The sequence below is a fragment of the Bos mutus genome, chromosome 3 (genome assembly GCF_027580195.1).
Source record: "Bos mutus isolate GX-2022 chromosome 3, NWIPB_WYAK_1.1, whole genome shotgun sequence".
Lineage (NCBI taxonomy): Eukaryota > Metazoa > Chordata > Mammalia > Artiodactyla > Bovidae > Bos > Bos mutus.
The window spans coordinates 23,347,306-23,368,256 of record NC_091619.1 but is presented as its reverse complement, the minus strand read 5'-3'; the positions used below and the strand labels follow the sequence as shown (position 1 = coordinate 23,368,256).

Below are 20,951 nucleotides of genomic sequence, written 5' to 3'. Positions count from 1 at the left end.
TTTCACAGAGGGCTTGACATTGGGTTAGTTCCTCATTTCCAAGAGGTCTAGGAATTTGTTGTCCCCAAGAAGAACTAGCAACCAGCCATACTTAATATAAGAGATTCATCCTTAGGGAAAGTGGAGGTTGGGAAGGTAAATCACTCTGGGTTCTTTCCAGGACAGGGTTGCAATGAAAGCCACAAGGAGATTTCCATTCCGTCCCCCTGGTGATGACACCATCAACAACAACAGCAATCACAACAGGAGTGATAGCTTATACCTACATAGCACTTAGTATGTGCTGGGAGCTGTCTTAAGTGTTTTCCATGGGTAAACTTGCATAAGTAAAATAGGTGGTTGTGGGTGGAGTCTGGATGAGGGTCCCTGTGTTCAGGCATGGGGTTGCCTGGCTTAACTCTCCCACTGTTGCCAAAGGAGGAAGCACTCAGCTTTCTTATTCACTTGCCCAGATATCAGACACAGAGGAGAAGTGGGATTGAGGCTTAAATGCTGTTAGGAGGCCAACATTACAAAATGGAGTCACATTCTATTACAATGCAGCCTGATGATGTCTGACTGGTGAGTGAAATGTGCCATTTTTCAATGAATTCAATTTGAACTTCTTTAAGTAAACTATTAGCACATTCTACAAAGCCTGCAGCCTGAAGGCAATTAAAAAAGATGAACGTTCCCCTGATTGCTTCCCAGTCATGTCTTCAAGCCCCCAGCATCATGTCTTCCAAGAAATGAGATGGATGCCTTGGTTACCATTGGACAATGTTTGACATTCTGAGGAGCAAAGGAGTGTCCTGAGAAAACCTTGTGTCACGGTTGGCAACTGCCACTCTATGGCATATACCATGTGGCTTTCTCAAGAATACCTAGCAATTTTCCTTAGAGCTACCCTCCTATTAAATACACTTTGGACAAGATGATTATAACAAGAGTTTAGGGCAATCTTTAAAACGTTTTAGATTCTTTGCACAGTGTTTGGCTTATAGTAGGCATGCAATAATTATGTAGGGGAAGAGTCCTGAGATTCAGCGATTCTATATTTTAAAAATTAATGTCTGGGGACAGACATATCCTTAGGATACAGAAAGCAGTGGGGCTTCCCAGGTGGCACTAATGGTAAAAGAACCTGCATGCCAATGCCAATGCAGGAGACACAAGAGACGCAGGTTTGATCCCTGGGTCAGGAAGATCTCCTGGAGAAAGAAATGGCAACACACTCCAGTATTGTTGCCTGGAGAATCCCATGAACAGAGGAGCCTGACAGGCTATAGTCCATGGGGTCGCAAAGAGTCGGACATGACTGAGCAACTTAGCACACAAAGCACACAGAAAGCAGTACCAGTAATACTGGATACTAACTACATGCAACTAATTTGAATAAATTGGCAAATGTGACCTTAGGGCCTCTTTCTGCTTTTCTCCTTCTCACTCCCACCCAATGAATCATACGCAGGCCAAGAGGGCTTGAATCTCTGCTCTTACTACCTCAATTTCTTCCTTGATTAGTGTGGGGGGCTGAAGACAGTTTCAGACTGAAGTCAGTGAAATGAAGCAGAACTGTTTTTGTTTTATTCTGCCTACCCTTCTTAAATATCCAACTGTAAGCTTCTTCCAGAGAACCATGTCTTCTGCCATGACATCCCCCATTCCTAGCACTTTGCCCTGTACTCAGAAGGCGGCCAACAATGTGAGAAGCTCACCACCCCTCAAGCCCCCTCATGGGAGGTGAGCCTGTCAATCCAGCTCGCCCAGCAGATGGGCGCAGAGCCCTTGCCCTTGAGCCTACGGCCTCAGGCCAGGAAGGTTCTACTGTGCTGCTGTCAAGTTTTCCACTGTGTCCTCAGCTCGGCCCCAAATAGCTGGTGTTGCTGTCCTCACACTATTTTTAGTCATAGATCAGTTATCCCTGACACGCAGTGATGGGGATTAACAAAATGCACCCATATGCATCTCTGAAGGCTGAGCGTGTGTGTCTCCAGCCCAAAGTAGTCTTGGGCAGTTCTGGGTAGGATTAGCAGGCTTAGGGTTTTTTTTTTTTTTTTTTTTTAATTGTCTCTTTCTACTGCCCCTGGCAGAGAGATCCTGGCCAGAACCAGTCCTAAATTGTTTAAAAAATTTGGTAGGACAGTATTCTAAACTGCACATCAGATCTCCACTTTGCCACCTTCGGTACTTGTGGCCCCTGTTGGTATTTGGGTGAGGTTTTCCTTCTGCCCAGGGGAAGGGGCCTATTGAACTCCATCCTGTTTTTATGAGAACACAGAGTAATAGGTCAGGCAGTGGGGATGTCCCCACCAATCTCTCATGTGGCGAAGGTTCCACATGCCTGGGGCAGGGAATTTCAAAATGCCCCATGCCAGCTGGGATGGCTGTACATGACAGAGTGAACACCATCATAATCACATCATGTCCTGAAACTTCAGCCCTGATTACTCTGATCTTTATCCTCTTTTGACCTGAGATGAATGCAAGGAATGGTCTTCAAATGACCCCGTTGTTTTCAAACTCTAGTACAGTGTTTGACTTGGACTTCCCCAGTGACAGAAAACCACACCAGCTGACTAGAGCCTGCTTGACTTATTTATTTAATTATGTTAATTTGGGAGGGTTGCTTCACTTCATCAAATGGCCCTTGATTTTTATATAACAGGGAGGTTAGGGCATTCAAGACTTTATCTGAGTTTTTGTAAAATGATTTGTCTTACTTGAGAAATCCTTTCCTGCCTGCTGCTTACACAACTGCGTTTATTTCATGACCCTGTTGTTCTCTGCGGAGACTTTGTGGTCAGCTTAGAAATACTGGGCTGGGGGACAGGAGCCTGACATGACCGTCTCAGATCTTGCAAGTTATGCCAACATTATTTTAGGATCCTTATTCAGAGGGTTAGAATCTCTTGGGAGATCTCAAAAGCCAACCTGCCATTCTCCTGTCTGTGCAATTCCTTATTTGCTATGGTTGTCTAGGCTCCCCAGCAGGAAGGCAGCTCCAAACCATTGGAGCCAGTGGTTTTAGTTCTACTTGATTTTTATTCTTTTACCATCCTTTCCTCTGCCTCCTTCCTTAACTGTCCCCTCTGTCATGATTTCAAGGCTCTAGAAAAATTCTTCATCGTCATCATGTAAATAACAACTACAACTACATAAAGGAAAAAGAAGGGAAAAAAAACACCAAAATCTTTGTTGTTGTATTTTAATCAGGCAATAATTATTAATTGAGTACCTAGTATATGAATAGCAAAAATGGTTTTATATGCCTCCCCTCCATGAAAATTCTCTAAATGTAACTTTTCCTACCTTTATCTGTAGATGAGACCTTGTTCCATATCTGAGACAAATCTGGCATGGGATGAAAGGATGAATATTAGAACTTGCTTTAGGTCTCTCTTTTAGCATTAAATTAGAAAAAGCGACCTTTAATCTCTAGTGTACAAGCTTCTGCTGAGTGACTGTCCCCAAGTAAGCTGCGGCACTTCTTAGGAAGTTTCTGGACACAGTCTCAGCCTGGCCGCATGTTGCCCTTATTTACCAGGTCTCCAGGGTCTGACATCCTGATCCTTCCTACTGGCCATGACCATGGAAATACTTGGTGTATTAATTTCCTCAGTTCCCTGCTACCTGTTACCAAACCTCTCTAATAGCACCTGTCTGTTCACTTACTGACCTCTCCTCATCTATGCCTCCTTTGCTTGCAGAGCCTTTCAGAGCTCCCTCTTTTCTTCCTTCTGATCTCCTTATCTTCTAGGAGTTGGTTCCCCATTTTTTTATGTCCCCAGTTTAATATATCCTTGGTCTCACACATCTTTAGACCCACCAGTACACTTGGTCTTTACAACCCATTGAGTCCCCAGTTATGATATTAGACTACAATAGCTGTGGTGTTTCTAAAAATTATGGTGAACTTGTTTATTTTAAGGTGCTTGTGACCTAGATAGAAAGGGAAGATAATTCTATATGAAGATTGCATAGGACAACCGAGTACAAAATTTTTATTTTCTGCTTTAGGGTATTCCTATGAATGATTCATGCTGATGTTTGGCAGAAACCAACACAATATGGTAAAGTATTAACCTTCAATTAATGATAATTAAATTTAATTAAGAACACAAACAAACAAAAAGTTCAGAGAAGCAAGACCCTGGTGACAAGTAATGCAGTAGAAACAGGTTGAAGGAGCTGCATGGAAAGCAGGTTGGAACCTGAAGAATGGACAGATAGAGAGTAGAAGAAGGGTGGTCCCAACAGAGAAGAGCAGCATGAACTAAGGCAGAGAGAGGTGGGAACGGGAACAGTATGTTCAATATGTATGAAGAAATAGAGCTGGTTAGAACCAGGAATGAGTCCTGCAGTCACTGGTGAAAGGCCTCCGGGCTTTCACTTGGACATCTGAATGAGAGATGCCTCCTCTGTTTCTCTCATCAGAGTCTCCAGGAGGAAAGAAATGCACAACACAGTCTTTTTTTCCAGTTAGCATATTTGTTTCCTGTGTTCAGACATCCAGGCAGCACATTCTTTCAGGGAATTGTCTGTGAAAGCTGGGAGCAAGTGAGACCTGCAGCCTTGGGTGGAGAGAGGCCCCTCAACTGCAGAGGCCTTGGGGGTTTCCTCAATTACGTAAACTCTTTTAGGTGAAGTTACTATTTTGTTAAACATATGAGACAAAAAGTGGGGGAGAGGCAACCTAGGTACTCAGCAGTAGAGAAAGGTTGAATAGATTTTGACCTTTCATGGGATGCAACATTATGTTGCCAAAGGTGGCGCAGTGCTAAGAATCCGCCTGCCAATACAGGAGACACAAGAGATGCAGGTCCAATCCCTGGGTCCGGAAGATCCCTTGGAGAAGGAAATGGCAACCTACTCCAATATTCTCGCTTGGAAAACCCATAGACAGAGGAGCCTGGCGGGCTACAGTCCATAGGGTCACAAAGAGTTGGGCACAACCGAGTGACTAAGCAGAAATAACACTTAGCAAAAAAAATTTTTTTTTAATATACAGATATTTACTATAGTAAATGAAAAAAGCAGGATTCAAAAGTGTACACTCTGATTTCAACTTTGTGAATATTTCTATACGTTCTGTAGGACAGGTTAAAAATCAACTGAGCCTGACAGATTGCTCCCAGAGAGCATATGAAACGGAGCAAGAGGGTCTCAGGGACAGGATGCCCCACCTAAGGACTCTAGAGACCACAGCTGAGAGGAGAAAAATGACTGAGACTGTCTATCTTCATGGCTCAGATACTTGGCAGGCCAACAGTTCCTGGAGTTGAGGGTTTGAAGGAGAAAATGTTACTGCATCTGGGGCTAGATGTGATAACAAAACTCACCAGTTTTAATACAGGTTGACAAAAGGGAGCAGACCAAAGTATTTGGGTGAGAGCTGAGAAACCTCTGGAAATGACGGAATTACCACTTAATAAGGAGCATTTGGAGTTGATTTGCTTTCTGAAATGTCACTGTACAGAGAAGCTTCCACCCATGCTCTAGCCAGGTATGCCCTGGACGGGAGATAGCCCTTGGGTCCTGGACAAGTTCCGTAAATCAGTGCTAAGTCATGTAATCAGCTGTCTCCATGGTGTTTGCACGATACCATCCCAGGAATCCAGGCCAGGATTTTCCTGTAAGCTAGGAGGGGTTTGGGTTTCCCAGGGAACTCACTGTCCCCTCCGTTCCTCCCTGGTTAATGCCAGAGACATCGTCATCTTCATTGTCTTTTATTGAGTGCCTACTATGTGTGAGGTACTTTACAGATATTATTTTTAATCTCCTCCACAATCCTATTGGATGGGCAGTATTACCCCAATTTTATAGATGATGGGATTGAGACACAGTACGCTCAAGTAACTTGCCAGAGGCATGCACTTAGTAAGTTTGAAACTAGATGTCTGTTCTCTCCTTCCTGTGACACCTTTCAGCTTCTAATTTGCCACTTTGTGCATATATATGTGCGTGTTGTATGCATGTGAGTGAGAGACAGAGAGACCTAGGTGTATTTTTGAGTTTGAGTGTTTCTAAATTGCACCCATTCCCTGGCACTGGTTTATTTCTCAAATGTTCTCTTCAACACACCTTAGTTCTTATTTGTCTTTATTATAAGTCCAAGCCATAGGTGGAAACAGGATAAAAAAATAATGGTAATTTTTGAAACTAAAATTTTGGTTAGAAAGCAAAATTGAGACTTCTAGTCTCAGGACAACAAAAAAGCTTGTATGTAAGTTGCTGCTGCTGCTAAGTCACTTCAGTCGTGTCCGACTCTGTGCGACCCCATAGATGGCAGCCCACCAGGCTCCCCTGTCCCTGGGATTCTCCAGGCAAGAACACTGGAGTGGGTTTCCATTTCCTTCTCCAATGCAGGAAAGTGAAAAGAGAAAATTAAGTTGCTCAGTCGTGTACCACTTGTAGCGACCCCATGGACTGCAGCCCACCAGGCTCCTCCATGGGATTTTCCAGGCAAGAGTACTGGAGTGGGGTGCCATTGCCTTCTCTGCATATGTAAGTTAGGAGCAACCTAAAATTAACACCCAAGGTACAAAAAGCACACTTCAACAAAAATCCTCCACTTAATGTCTGGCAGAGCCCACGCTCAGACCCTTTGATTCCACTGCTTCTCTGCTGTGCTAGGATCCATCACTTGGTATTAGCCTCCCAGATTTAGAATCTGAGGTTGACTTTGTACTGATCTAGCCCTGCCTGATCACTGTGGATCCAGTAATACAGCATCCTTATGCTTCTCTCTTCCTTTTTTCAATAAATACACAGCTAAAGTCAGGCACCATTCTAGGGAACAGCAGAAAAAAAAAGATCACAATGAGTATGGTCCCTGCTATCACTGGGAAAAGAGACAAACGAGGAGTTAGGATACAGTGTGGTAAGCGATCTGATCAGGAAAGCAGAGGAACTCAGAGCAATAAATTTGGTCAGCAAAGGCTTCCTTGACCAAAATACCTCTGAAACTGAGACCTGCCAGACAGGGAGGCATGCTATGCCCATCTTAGCTCTGTCTTTGTCCACCACTTGTACAAGAGTGGCAGACAATCTATTGGGTTTGTTTTTAACTTTTTAAGTTGAGTAGCATTAGAGTTCAAGGAATATAAGAATCCCCTGGTCTCTAAGAATTTCACAAAAACACTGAGATAAAGGGAAATTCCACAGAGGAATCATAGACCTCAGCTTGGAATTGCTACCTGGGGAAAGGAATGCAATACACATTTTCTAGAAAGATCTTGGGCCCATTGAGGGAAAGGCTGTGTGGTGCGGTTTTATTCTATACCGCATTGGGCTATACTTTTTCTGCAATAAAACCATAGCACTTGGTGTGTCAGACTGAGTCTAATTCAGAGATGTAACTATGACCTCAGCCATAGAAGAGGACTAGAAAAATAACCACAGGTTGACCTTGAAAAGAGCAGTACTGATTCAGGCATGGAATAAGGTTTAGCTCACAACAGCTTGTTAGAACCACTTAACATTATAAAGAAATTCTAGTTCAGGATACACAGTCTTCAAAGATAGCACCTGAGGATTTAGACACACTAAATATTTGAGCCTTGGTCTAATTCCAGGGTCAGTGTTAGGATGAGATGGACCGGCTTTAGGTTCATGGGGATTTCAAACGCACGGCCTGTTACTAAGAGTCTAATTATATAAGAAACTCCATATTAACATAAAGCTCTAGATTAATTGGCAGGGCTTCAAAACCGATGTTATTATTGAACTCTTTCCTAATTATACAAGTTTATCATTTCACAAAGTTCTTTTACTTTCCTTCTTCTTTCTCTCCCTCTTTTCTCCTTTTAAGTAATAGTACATAAAAATATATCCCATAAGTTGAATGCTTAGTATGGGGTGGGCCAGAAAGTATGTGTGGGTTTTTCCTGGAATGAACTTTTCGGCCAACCTAATATTTGCCACCCATTGTAACAGGAGCTAAGGCTCCCTTTATTACATAAATCACTTAATTATTCTATGGAGTAGATATTATTTCACTGATTTTAAAGATGAGGAAACTGAGATTTAAAGGAGGATAATTAACATGTTCATTATAAATGGACACACAGATCATCACACAAATGGAAATTGTCTGAACTAGGATTTGAACCCATTTTGTCTGAACTCTCAAGTCTGTGCTATTACTGTCTGTGGTTGAGCAATTAAAATATACATGCTGGCCATAATGTCTGCCTGCCACCCCTGTGCCTTCTCCACAGGAAGCTGGGATCTAGCTTTCCTAGTTCTCCTCTTTGCTGATTCTCCTCTAAGCACAGCCAGAGCATGTGGTAGGATGTCAATAAATGAGGAAAGGCCTGGTCTAAATTTATCCCTGCCACACAAATCGCGAGACTTTGTATCACTCTTATAAGGACAGGTCTTGCTCCTGTCTGAGGCCTGAGCACCCATAACAGAGAGCTCCCTGTCACTGTGACAATAGGAGGCCATGGAAAGGAAAGCCGTAAATTAGGCCAGGGGAGCAGGGCAGAGGAAAATAGATACAAACTGCTGACAAGATTAATATGCAGTTGACGGGGTGTGCTTTCACACCCGAGTGCCAACAAATAAACACAATTCAGAAGGCTCATCCCTGCCTTACCAGAGGAGGCAGATTCCCAAGCCAAAGAAAGGGAGCAAATGAGCAAGAGGAAGAGCGGAGAGGCCTGTGGGTGCACAGGGCTTGGTTTGCCAGGAATTCCTCTACATCGTCAGACAGCTGACGGATGATGCAAGCAGCAGGCCCTGATGACACATTTTCTGACCAAAACCAGGGAAAGGAGAAACAGGGCCAGGCCCTGCAGGGGAGATGGGTTTGAGGACAGCGAGTGCAAGCTGAAGATCAGTGCCTTCCTTGGGTACAGCCTGCCTGGTGTGCCAGCTACGTTAGGTGTCATTCCTCACAGGAGTCAGCAGAACTGCCGGGCCTTTGGTTAGACTCCCGATGGGCTGTCCCACTTCCTGTGGTAATGAATGGGACCTCAGTAAGACTTCGGAGATGAGAATCAATTCTTCTACTTTTTATTAGGTTGAACCATATGAAACTGCCATTTTTGAAGGTCAAGCGTACTTGAATATTGGCACTTTCATATGGCTCAAGATAAGAGTAAAGGCAGAGATAGTTTTCAAATGCAGGGATCAATTTTATAATAAAACAAAATCAATTTTATAATAAAATTGAGGCTCTTCAACCATGCATTGCTAGGGTATAGGACTGACTAATTTAAAGCAATGGTTATTTTATTTAAAAAATAAAGTTAAGGCTCTTAACCATTGTGCTATACAGTACTGTTTTTTAGGTAATTCTTCTTTGAACATAAAATCTAGACATGAAGCTTGGCCTAAAAGAAATTTCATGATCTGATCTTTTCTTAGGTGGCTAATTTCTTCCTCTGAAGTAAGACTAAACTTCTGGCTATTCAAATATTACTTCAGGTTACTAATTCTTTACACACACTCTTGCTTCTTTCTGGAATACTCACACCAGCCCACTCTTTTCTCCCTCGTGTATCATTCCATCTTTCAGGCCTTTGCTATCATGGCAGTTATTAGGCTATATTGCGACCTCCATGCGGTAAGGAACTGTTGGTCAGAGTTCAGTTAAAGGCCTGGAACAGAGATGGATAGATGAGTAAATGGATGAGTTTACTCACTCGAGTTACATGTACCCATACCCTTCAGCACACACACACACACACACACACACACACACACACACACACACACACACACACACACATATACACACTCCTTCTAGGGCTAACTTGCTATTCCAAATTAAATAATTCTCTATCTCATCACGTGGATGTCCAGTTTCAGAAAAACCTCTTGACCCTGGCTAACACTCTGTTACAGAGTTAGGTGATGCATAGAACATAAGCCAAGAACACAAGTTAGAAAATTCATGAACATTCAAACATACCCTGAGGACCTAGCTTAGCTCTTGGTTTTACATACAATACAGTAAGTTTCTCATTTTTGCACTTGATTTCTCCTGTGGAGCCTGGCTTTCACTGGCGGAATTTTCCACAAGTACCACTAACATAAACAAATAAAACCTTTTGGGGGCATTTTACCAGAACTTGTTACAGATTCTGATGCTGGTTAGAGATAATGGAGCTGTTATTGCCGGTGATTAGGAAAAGCTCAAACTATTTTATAAGCTTTATGTAGTTGGATTTATATAACATCTTTCCCCTGAAGAGAAATTATGGAATAAAATGGCTTCATAGCAGCTAATCATTTATTTCCAAGGGTCATAGTTGCCCTCTCTTGTTTCTGCTAACCCAAGATGACATAGGTCTGTGCTATGCAGACAGAAGCTTTTTTAAACTATACATGCTATACAAACATTCATCGAAACTGAGCAAAGGAGGTGTTAATGAGTTCCCTGACAGTGGAAGCCCAGGATCAGATGCTGGGTATTATCTGTCAGCCATGTTGGGATAGGCACTTCTGGAATAAAACACATCTAAGAGTCCTTACCACCACAAGATTTTATGATTCTATAGTCATAAACTCTACACCCACCCAGTTTTTGCTCTTAGCTTGGCATGTAATTTTAATGTAAAGATAGAATATACACATATGCATTTAAATAGAATCACATTTAAATGTTATTTTCAAACATTTTAATCATGAATGTATCTCCATGTATATTTATTCCACAATTTTTTTAATGGACTTATAGTATTCCAATGTATTTCATAATTTAACTAAGATCCTGATTTTTAACAGAAGAGTTTTCCCCTAATTTTTGATATTATTGGTAGCATCAATGAATACCTCTGTCTATATTTTTGTGAATATGCTTATTTATTCAAATTGTGGAGTCAAAGTGTGTCACATTTTTCAGGGTTTTTATGTCTATAAAGACAGTGTCTTTCAGAAACACTGTATAATTTATATCCCACCAGAGGTCACACCATGACTGCTGCTGATGACTTTCTGGCAATATAAACTATCACATGAGAAGTCCCAGGAGACTGAGACTGTATTAGACCCTGTATTAGATCCTCTCTAGGACAGTCTCTTTACCTGCAGGAGACACATCATTCATTATACACAGACTTAAAAGTTAGAATTTGGTTCAAACTCTGCCTCCACCATCTATTAGTTCAACAATTTTAAGTGAGCTACTTAACCTCCCCTAACTTGATTTACCAACTATAAAAAGGCAGATATCTATCTGGCAGGGTATTTTTCGTGAAGGCGATATAGAAAAGGGGCTTAACACAGCAGCAGACATATAGTAGTTATTTTCAAATCATTAGTCAATATTTTATTACACTGTGTCTAGTCATTTGCTTCGTGTAACAACCCACTTTCCTTACAGTGAATGGAAGCATGAGGAGGGACGAGAAGGGAGAAAGGGAGATGAAGGACTTCGGCTGTTCCAGAAAGAGTTTTTAGGGTGTGGAAATATGTCTTGATCTTGTTGGGCAGCCTCTGCCCTGTAAGCTCTACCTTTCCCTCTAGAATTCACAGCAGTTGGGGAAAACCCTCCACCTGCCAGTGTCGCTTGGGGTTTCACCGGTTTTGCAAGCTTTCTGCTTGTCGCCTCTCCTACCTCTGAAGGCAGCTCTGCTGACCTTGAGGGTCCAGGACATGGTGTTGATCCCAGGAAAGACAGTAATAGTTTTGTTGACAGATACTTTTCAACAGCTGTATGGTATCTGGGAGGCTGAGAGAAGAGGTGGGGGGGAGAATGACTCAGGGTTAACCCCTTCTTGGCCCCAACAGTATTCCCTTCATCAGAAACCCTTGCCCTGATGGAATTTTCTTTGACTCTGAGAACTGGATTTTTTTTATTTTATTTTATTTTATTTTTAAATTTTACATAATTGTATTAGTTTTGCCAAATATCAAAATGAATCCACCACAGGTATACATGTGTTCCCCATCCTGAACCCTCCTCCCTCCTCCCTCCCCATACCATCCCTCTGGGTCGTCCCAGTGCACTAGCCCCAAGCATCCAGTATCGTGCATCGAACCTATTTTTAAAAAACAGACCCTCTTAGTCATTTTGTTACAAAAGCAATGTTTATGATTCAGAAACATATGACACAAAATGTTAAAGCATCTGAAAGCACTGCACTTGGTAGAATACAGGATAAGGGGCTGTTCTGAGAATGAGACGACCCTGAAATGCCCTGGGATTCTAGCATCTTGCATCTTCAAGGCATATTTGAGCTGCAGAAGATGAGATATGGGTCCTTAATTTGGGAGCGAGAACATAATTTATTCTGTCAAATTTCATTCCAGTGTTCATAGCAGTTAATATTCACATGTGGTTTACATAGTTATTTTCCTATCTTTTAACCATGTGGTATCATAGCCAAGGCCTCTTTTTAAAAAGTATTAGAGTGCTTTAAATGCAAAACATTTTAAGTGCTAATCCACTGGGACCTTTTATAATGTTGAGGGATAAGGCAAACAACCCTTTGCAAGCTGACTCTCATGTCAGACTTTGCCTTCCTGCTTTGTATATTTTAAGGGCAAACTTATCTAGAATGTCTGAGTCAGTGTACTAAATTAGATATGTAATAATACGTTCTATGGAAAATTAGTCTATTTCATAGCAAAAATTCTCAGTAAAACTACAACTATATTCATTTGGTTTTTACATACAGTCACTAAGAATTTAGTGAAAGGCACAACTGAAGCATTCTAGGGAATACTAAGCACTAATCACCTGTTAGGATCCCTGCCATTGAGAAATTGCTCCCCAGAGATGGAGCCCAAATCATTTAGAATTAGCTCTAACACAAGGCAGAAAATGATGATTCTCAAATAAATAACAAGCAATGGGAGGTCTCAGGAGATTGAGGTATCAAACAGGAAATACAGTTTAGGCTTTGTGATTAGATTTGGTTTTGGTGCCATGTTCTGTCCCTTGTTAGCTAGGTAACCTATATACTGTGTTTAATTTCTCTCAACTTTATTTGCCTTATCTGACAAATGAGCATACCTAACCTAGTATATCGGTGAAGCTTCTAGTAGAGTGCATCAACATCTGGTAGACTGAATATTTCATAAAGGATAGCTAACAGTGGCAGGTGAAATTAAAGGGGTATGGCATACAAGTACTTGATTCTGGAGAGATGTAAGATTTGAGCTGGACTTAGATGTGGGGAGAGGGCATTCCAGGGGGCAGGGATGGTATTACTGACGGTGTGGAACGGGATGACGGCACACTGAGCACCTTTAGAGATTGAGACTTAGACTGAGGGGCTGGAATACAGGGTGCACGGTTTGGCAAACTTACCCAATAGCACTCCAACCGATTTCATTACTGGGGATAGAAAGGTGATCTGAAGAGCTGATGAAGGACCCAGATTGTCAGGTGAAGAAGGGTAGGTGTTACTTGGTTGACAATGGGGAGCCTGCCTGTGCTTTAGGGGATTACTCTAGTGACCTGGAGGCTGGACTGTAGGTGGTGAGAAGAAAACTAAAGGCAGGGAATTCTAATAACAGCCAAAAGGTAAGCCAGAGGCTCTTTTTACTAAAGCAAAACAAGAAACATCACCTGTGGCTTGAAAGGGCTGACTTTCAAAGTAAGAGTCCGTAGGCTTTGTGCGATTTGCTCTTTGTTCTGATGGGGTCAATTATTTCCCCACAGTTATGCTGATTTCCTCCTTCTTCACTTCGAGTATCTTCCCATAGACAATCGCACGTTCATGTTCTTACTTTGAAAAAAAGAGACACTGTTGTATAGAACAGTCTTTTGGACTCTGTGGGAGAGGGAGAGGGTGGGGTGATTTGGGAGAATGGCATTGAAACATGTATAATATCATATATGAAATGAGTCGCCAGTCCAGGTTCGATGCTCGATACTGGATGCTTGGGGCTGGTGCACAGGGATGACCCAGAGGGATGGTATGGGGAGGGAGGAGGGTGGAGGGTTCAGGATGGGGAACACATGTATACCTGTGGCAGACTCATTTTGATATATGGCAAAACCAATACAATATTGTAAAGTTAAAAAATAAAATAAAGTTAAAACACACACACACACACACAAAATAAAATAAATCCTCTTATAAGTGGTCAAAAAAAAATTCTTAAAAATAAAAAAACTTTGTCATTTTGAGAACACTGCTGCTGCTAAGTCACTTCAGTCATGTCCGACTCTGTGTGACCCCATAGACAGCAGCCCACCAGGCTTCCTCGTCCCTGGGATTTTCCAGGCAAGAACATTGGAGTGGGTTGCCATTTCCTTCTCCAATGCATGAAAGTGAAAAGTGAAAGTGAAGTCGCTCAGTCGTGTCCAACTCTGTGCGACCCCATGGTCTGCCGCCTACCGGGCCCCTCCGTCCATGGGATTTTCCAGGCAAGAGTACTGGAGTGGGGTGCCATTGCCTTCTCTGCTTGAGAACACTACTAAGAAGCAAACTCTAGGCCACTGGAAACTGAGCCTGGCTTATCCCAGGTGGCTTATTAGAAATACAGAAACCTGAAACCTCTGATTTTGTAGGTCTGAGGTGAATCCAGGAAACTTCTTTTTCTGAAGGCTTCCCAGATGACTCTATGGTCAGCCAGGTTCCAGTCCCACTGTGCTAAATTTAAACTTGCTCAGCAAGCCTGTTTCTTAGTCATTTTGGAGTCTATAGGAACCTACCACATTATTGAGACCCCAAAAGAGGTCCCATGAATATTTAGCACACAGAACTGAAGTGTTATAATGAGGGCAGAGAGAGACACTCAACTTTAGGGAAATAATAGCTGCAAAATGCCTAGCTGGAACCCAGGGCAATCTTTGTAAAGAGCAATTTCAGCTTCTGTTCAGGCAGGGGGCAGGGCTGGAAGCCTAGAGCAGCACTTTCCTTGATTGATTGCCCTGTAACTTGAGGCCTGACTTTGACCTGAGGGTTAGAGCATTGAGTCTACCAACTTGCAAATTATTAAAATATTGTTAAGGGGCAGGCAGGTATTCTTATAGAACTGCATTCTTTTCAGTGAGAGGACTACAATCTGATCTCCAAAGTTAGTATATCCTTCATTAGTAATTAAAGAAATCTGAATGAAAATAGAGATACTTTTAAGTTAGTAAAAATATATTTTTTTAATGTTAAGAACCAAGCTATTAACACTGTGATGAGATCACAATGACCCAAACATTTTGAAGAGCAGTTTAGAATTTATATCAAGATCCCTAAATAACTCATTTCATTTGACTCAGTAATTTCATGCCCTGTAAATATACCTTAAAAGTTATCCAAAGTTCTAAAAAAAGATAATTGCACAAAGATGCTTATTGCAGAGTAATTTATAAATGTGAAGTAACTAAAAGTCCTACAATAAAGGAATAGTAAAGTAAATAAATTGATGAAATTTTAGGTAGTCATTAAAAAATGATGTGACCTTTGGTATATATCATCATGAGAAAAAGCTTATGATACAATGTAAATGAAATAAGTTAAATGAAAAAAATTTTATACATTAGAATTACAACTACATAAATAAGAAGCATGTTTATAACAGACTGGAGGCATGTACACAAAAATATTACCAGTGTTCAGATGGTGGGATTATGGGTTATTCTTTCTTCTCTTTCCTAAAATGTACAAGTGTTTGTAGTACTTTCATTCTTTAAAATTAAATATATTTACATATTCACAAAAAAATAGGAGATTGGATCACAGTCCCCCAGTGAGCCAGCAGTAAATTGAGGCAAGTATCTAGATAAGTCAGCAGAGTACAATTTCCCTCCCTCCATCCCTCAGGGACCACCACACTATTTTATGACGAATGGCATCTGGTTTTGTTATACCCACCTGAGTTTAAAAATCAAAACAAAGCAAAAAACAAATTAACAGGAAAAAATTCCCCCAAACAACCTTATTTATCCTCCTCACCATTTTCTACAGAGCTTGTATCAGGAGAGGTCATTACATTTAAAAAAATTTTTTTGTTTTCTCTGTTGAAAGGTCTTTTCCTTCCTTACTTGAACATGAGACATATGCATTATCTGGATTAGTATCTAGATCTGGGTAGGCTTTTCAAAGACATCCAGGAGAAAGAAGCATCTGGGGCAAGTGTGCAACGTTAAATAAGGTCATGCTTGCTGTTGTTGGTGATCTCGCCCACATGACAAGGTCCTATTTTTAACTGAGACAATTGGTGAATGACTCAGGAAGACCTCTGAAGCCAAATGGCAGCTTGGAGGAATAGAACTGGCTATTAAGTGAGGTGAAAATAACTAATGCAATCAGCTGAAACGACCCATTTTCTGCTTTCAGTATACCTGGCAACCAGTGAATACCATAATAAACCCAGTTTAAAAAGGTCTCACTCTAGATACAGGTATGTTGCTAGTTAAGTACTTTTTTCTTTCTTGTTCAGAAAATAATACTGTGGGAAAATAATTTTGGAAAACGCTAAAAAATAAACATCCCTTTGGGATGTTTATAGTATAAATTTGTATAATAAAGATGGTTTTTGAATGGATTTCATTGCAGATTATTCATTTTTGTGGAGGTGGGAATCAGTGGGGAGCAAAACGTATAGAACGCTCCAAGGAACACACTCTGGGAAACACTGATCTAGTGTGATCCCCTCATTTCACAGATGAGAGGAATAGAGACCTAGGGTGTTCCAATAACTTGCCCAAGAGCACCCAGCTGGTAAATACAAGAACTAGGGCTAGAACTCCATTACACTTATCCATACCACCAGGCTGGGTCTGTCATCTCACACAGACTGTGCTGTTACACAGAATCCACAGTAGATGGATCATTCGATCTACGATGGGTGTGACCACTAATGCTGCCACTATTCCTGGATTCAAATTTCTATTTAAAATCTTTATAGTCTCTGCAGTTCTCAAAAGTCCCATCTGCCACAAACATAATTTGTTACTCTTTGAACAGGAGGTGCTTTCCACAGACAGGTCATTGTATTATTATTATTATTATTAAGGCCCTATGGCGGGTGAAGCCCAGAACTGGGACTTGAGACAGAGCTTTAAGTGCCACATTGAGCTTTCTTTCTGAGCTAATTTTAAAAGCAGTGAACCCCTTTGTGGTAATTAAGGGAATTTCAGACTAGGGTTGGCCAGGAGAGGAGACCTGTCTGTCTTAAACCTAGGTGAAGTGATCCCATAGAGCGGGAGGGGAAGAGGCCATACCTATTGCTGCATAATGGTAACCAAGGAAATTTAACTCTGAAAAAGCACTTTAACTGTGTTATCTCAAAGACTGCTTTAAATATCCAAAGTGTAGTTTCACTGTAGTGAGTCAGATGTGGGATCTTGTGTCTAGAAAACTCTCTCCTTACATCCCCGTTAAGTCCATACTGTGTCACTTTTTCTTCAAAATCCCGGGCAGTGTGGCAGAGCTCACAGGTTTGAGGGGTAGTTGAGACAGCAGTGTTGTCAATCTCCCGTTGGTTTGCTTTGGAAAGAGACAGCTTCAAGGGCAAACTCCACGGCGCAGCGTCTCAGCAAGGGCTTTGGGTTAGGGCTTAGGAAGGTCACATGGCTGACTTTCAGAGAGGGGGAAAAAGCTGAAAATCAGCTCAATAACTCAGCTGTAAGAGGAGTGGCTGCTTCTAGGCAGTAAGTTGTAGGGGCTGGGGTGCTTGGGGGTGGGGAGCACTCTTAATTTAGGTCTAGAGTCATCGTTATGTATTAAGTGCCTGTAGACTTTTGTCTAAATTTTAATAAGCTACCTATATGTTTGGCTGAGTTGATTGAATCCACCTGAATAATTTCCTGCCTATTTCAGCAGCATTAATCATATGTACTGTTTCCTGACACTTTTACTAATGTGGTATAGGACATGGACAAAAGCTGTAGTTTCATTCTTTTTGCTGTGCCTAAAATATCCATATATACTCATACAGATGACTGGCACTTGAAATAGAGAAGAAAGTATATATTTCTATTTTAAATGGCCAAGATGTAGGTGAACTCTACCATGAGGCACTGAGAAAAAGCATTAATTGAATAATCGAATTGCATGAGAGCAATCAAAAGATGTACCTCTTGGTCTTCATAAAAGCCCAATAAGGGAACAGATAAAGCTCAGAGAGACCAAATAACTTTTCTCAAGGTTACATAAATAATAAAGGTGACTTTGGAATTCAAATCCAGTCTGAAATTTTTCCCTGCACCAAACTCTATGAAAATTAAACTCTCCTGAGCTCAGCTTTCATCTGTTAGTGAAGATTCTGCAGACACTTCAGAAATGCTCAGGACCTCAGATGATTGCTCCAAATGTTAAGTATTATAGATGTATTCACATATACACCTTTACATATAATATGTATTGTATGATATTGTATTTGTAGCATAAAAATGTCTGTTATTTACTTTCATTAACAGAAATTTGTATTATAAAGAATTTTCAGCATGGATAAAATTCTGGATGGTTTATCCCAGGTGAATAAAGGTACAGTACTAACTCAGAACTTGATAGCCTTTAAAAGTCAACGTGAGACCCTTGCCTTCATTTGTAAGGTTAGGATAACAATATTTGACCCTATTTGTGATGACACAGTGAGGGATGTTATTAAAGGACTTTGGGCTCACATGAAAACAAACAAATTTGTGATGATAAAAGCATCCCATGAGTTTGTCAAGGGATCAGTTTTTGCAAATTTCCCAACCTGGTTAACTTCTTAGGAGTCATGAAAAATGCATATAAAAATGGGGATTAACATTTTGAATGTGTCTGTAGAAATACTTCATATGGGAAAACGTCTTAGTGGTTTTATTATGTTGAATAAGGCCAAAGAAGGATTATTTTTACATAAAGCCTCTCACCTAACTAGGACCACCTGGTGTACAATTGTGTCCCATAAACCAGTGATGTCCCAAATCCCCTTCCAAAACAAAAGTCACATTGCTGAGATTAATTTCGTTCTAATTGGAAGGCACAGTCAGTTCTCCTTTCATACTCTGGGGGGCTGCATGCTGCAATCTTTAAAATGTACAAGCCCAGCCACTGTTTGGCCACTTAACTTTCCACTGTCTTTCTTTCCTTTTTCTAGCTTGTAAAGTGATTAGGTATCTTACCAATGGGTTGAGCTTCTCAAAGAGGAGTCTCTATGCATACTGACAGCTAGTATGCGTAGCTGGTGAAGAGACTTCAATTTTACTGATGGATTTCTTGTAAATAGCTACTAGCTACTGTGTATTTCTTGGCATAAAGTGCCACAGGCATTATTAGAAATTACAAATTAGAGGTTTATCTGAGGTTTCTCTTCATGAACAAAATACTCAATTAGATGATTCTTTAAGCAGTTAAAAATCTCATAGTTTCCTTTGTACATGTGATCAAAATTATGTGTACTCTATTGAAAAATGCAGGTACACACATTTTCAGGTGATCCTTATTCTTCTGAGAGCCCATCACTCCATTAACTATTGAGAATTCCTGCTTTACAATGCCTACGCATACACACAGCAATACTATTATCAATAACTAACATTTACACATATTAAACTTGGCATAATTGGTAAAACAGTCAACATCAAAGATCTAAATGTTTACATATGTATACCTATGGCTGCTTCATGTTGCTGTTTGGCAGAAACCAACACAATACTGCAAAGCAATTATTCTTTCAATTAAAATAAATTAATTTTAAAAAAGCAAACAAGAATAAACAAATGGGAACTAACCGAACTTAAATGTTTTTGCATAGCAAAGGAAACCATAAACAAAATGAAAAGATAACCAATGGATTGGAAGGAAATATTTACAAATGACGCAACTGACAAGGGGTTAATTTCCAAAATATATAAACAGCTCATGCTGCTGCTGCTGCTGCTAAGTCGCTTCAGTCGTGTCCGACTCTGTGCGACCCTAGAGACGGCAGCCCACCAGGCTCCCCCATCCCTGGGATTCTCCAGGCAAGAACACTGGAGTGGATTGCCATTTCCTTCTCCAAGGCATGAAAGTGAAAAGTGAAAGTGAAGTCGCTCAGTCGTGTCTGACTTTTAGCGACCCCATGGACTGCAGCCCACCAGGCTCCTCCGTCCATGGGATTTCCCAGGCAAGAATACTGGAGTGGGGTGCCATTGCCTTCTCCGAAACAGCTCATACAACTCAATTTAAAAAAAGCACACACAATCAAAAAGTGGGCAGAAGACTAAACAGACATTTCTCCAAAGAAGATATATAGAAGATGGTCAATAAACATATGAAAAAAAGATGTTCAACATTGCTATTTATTAGAGAAATGCCAGTCAAAACCACAATGAGGTATCATCTCACATTGGTTAAAATGGCCATCATCAAAAAGTCTACAAACAATAAATTTTCAGGAGGGTATGGAGAAAAGGGAACTCTCCTACACTGTTGGTGAGAATGGAAATTGGTACAGCCACTATGGATAACAGTATGGAGGTTCCTTAAAAACTAAAATAAAAGTCATCATATGATTTAGCAATCCCACTTCTGTGCATATATCTGGAAAATATGAAAGGTCTAATTTGAAAAGACACATGCACCCAAATTTTCATAGCTGTACTATTTACAGTAACTAAGACATGGAAACAATCTTAGTGTCTATCAACAGATGAATGAATAAAGAAGATATCATATACACAAATACACACAATGGAATATTACTCAGCCATAAAAAGAATGCAATAATGTAATTTGCAGCAACATAGAAGAACCTAGAGAATATCATACTAAGAAAGTAGGTCAGATGGAAAAAAGACAAATATTATATGATAGTGCTTATATGTGGACTCTAAAAATTAATACAAATGACCTTATTTATAAAAGAGACTTATAGACATAAATAGAAAACAAACTTACGGTTAGGAGTATGCAACTCACGTCTCCTGCATCTCCTACATTGGCAAGCAGATTCTTTACCGACTGAGTCACCAGGAAAGGCCAATTAACAGACACACACTACTATATATAAAACAAATAAACAACAGGATTTACTGCATAGCACAAGGAACTATATTTGATGTCTTAATAATAATGGAGAAGGATCTGAAAAACTAT

General features: G+C 40.7%; 1 long non-coding RNA gene across 3 annotated transcripts in view; it reads right to left on the bottom strand.

Annotated features, from left to right (window-relative positions):
• LOC138985834 (uncharacterized) overlaps window positions 1–20,951 on the bottom strand; it is a 96,005-nt gene that overhangs the window by 47,911 nt on the left and 27,143 nt on the right. For all 3 annotated transcript variants that reach the window (XR_011462796.1, XR_011462793.1, XR_011462792.1), the window contains 4 exons: window positions 20,754–20,855; window positions 13,508–13,667; window positions 11,549–11,662; window positions 9,462–9,587 (listed from right to left, as the gene is read on the bottom strand). This is a non-coding gene — a long non-coding RNA (uncharacterized lncRNA). The remainder of the gene's footprint in view (window positions 1–9,461; window positions 9,588–11,548; window positions 11,663–13,507; window positions 13,668–20,753; window positions 20,856–20,951) is intronic.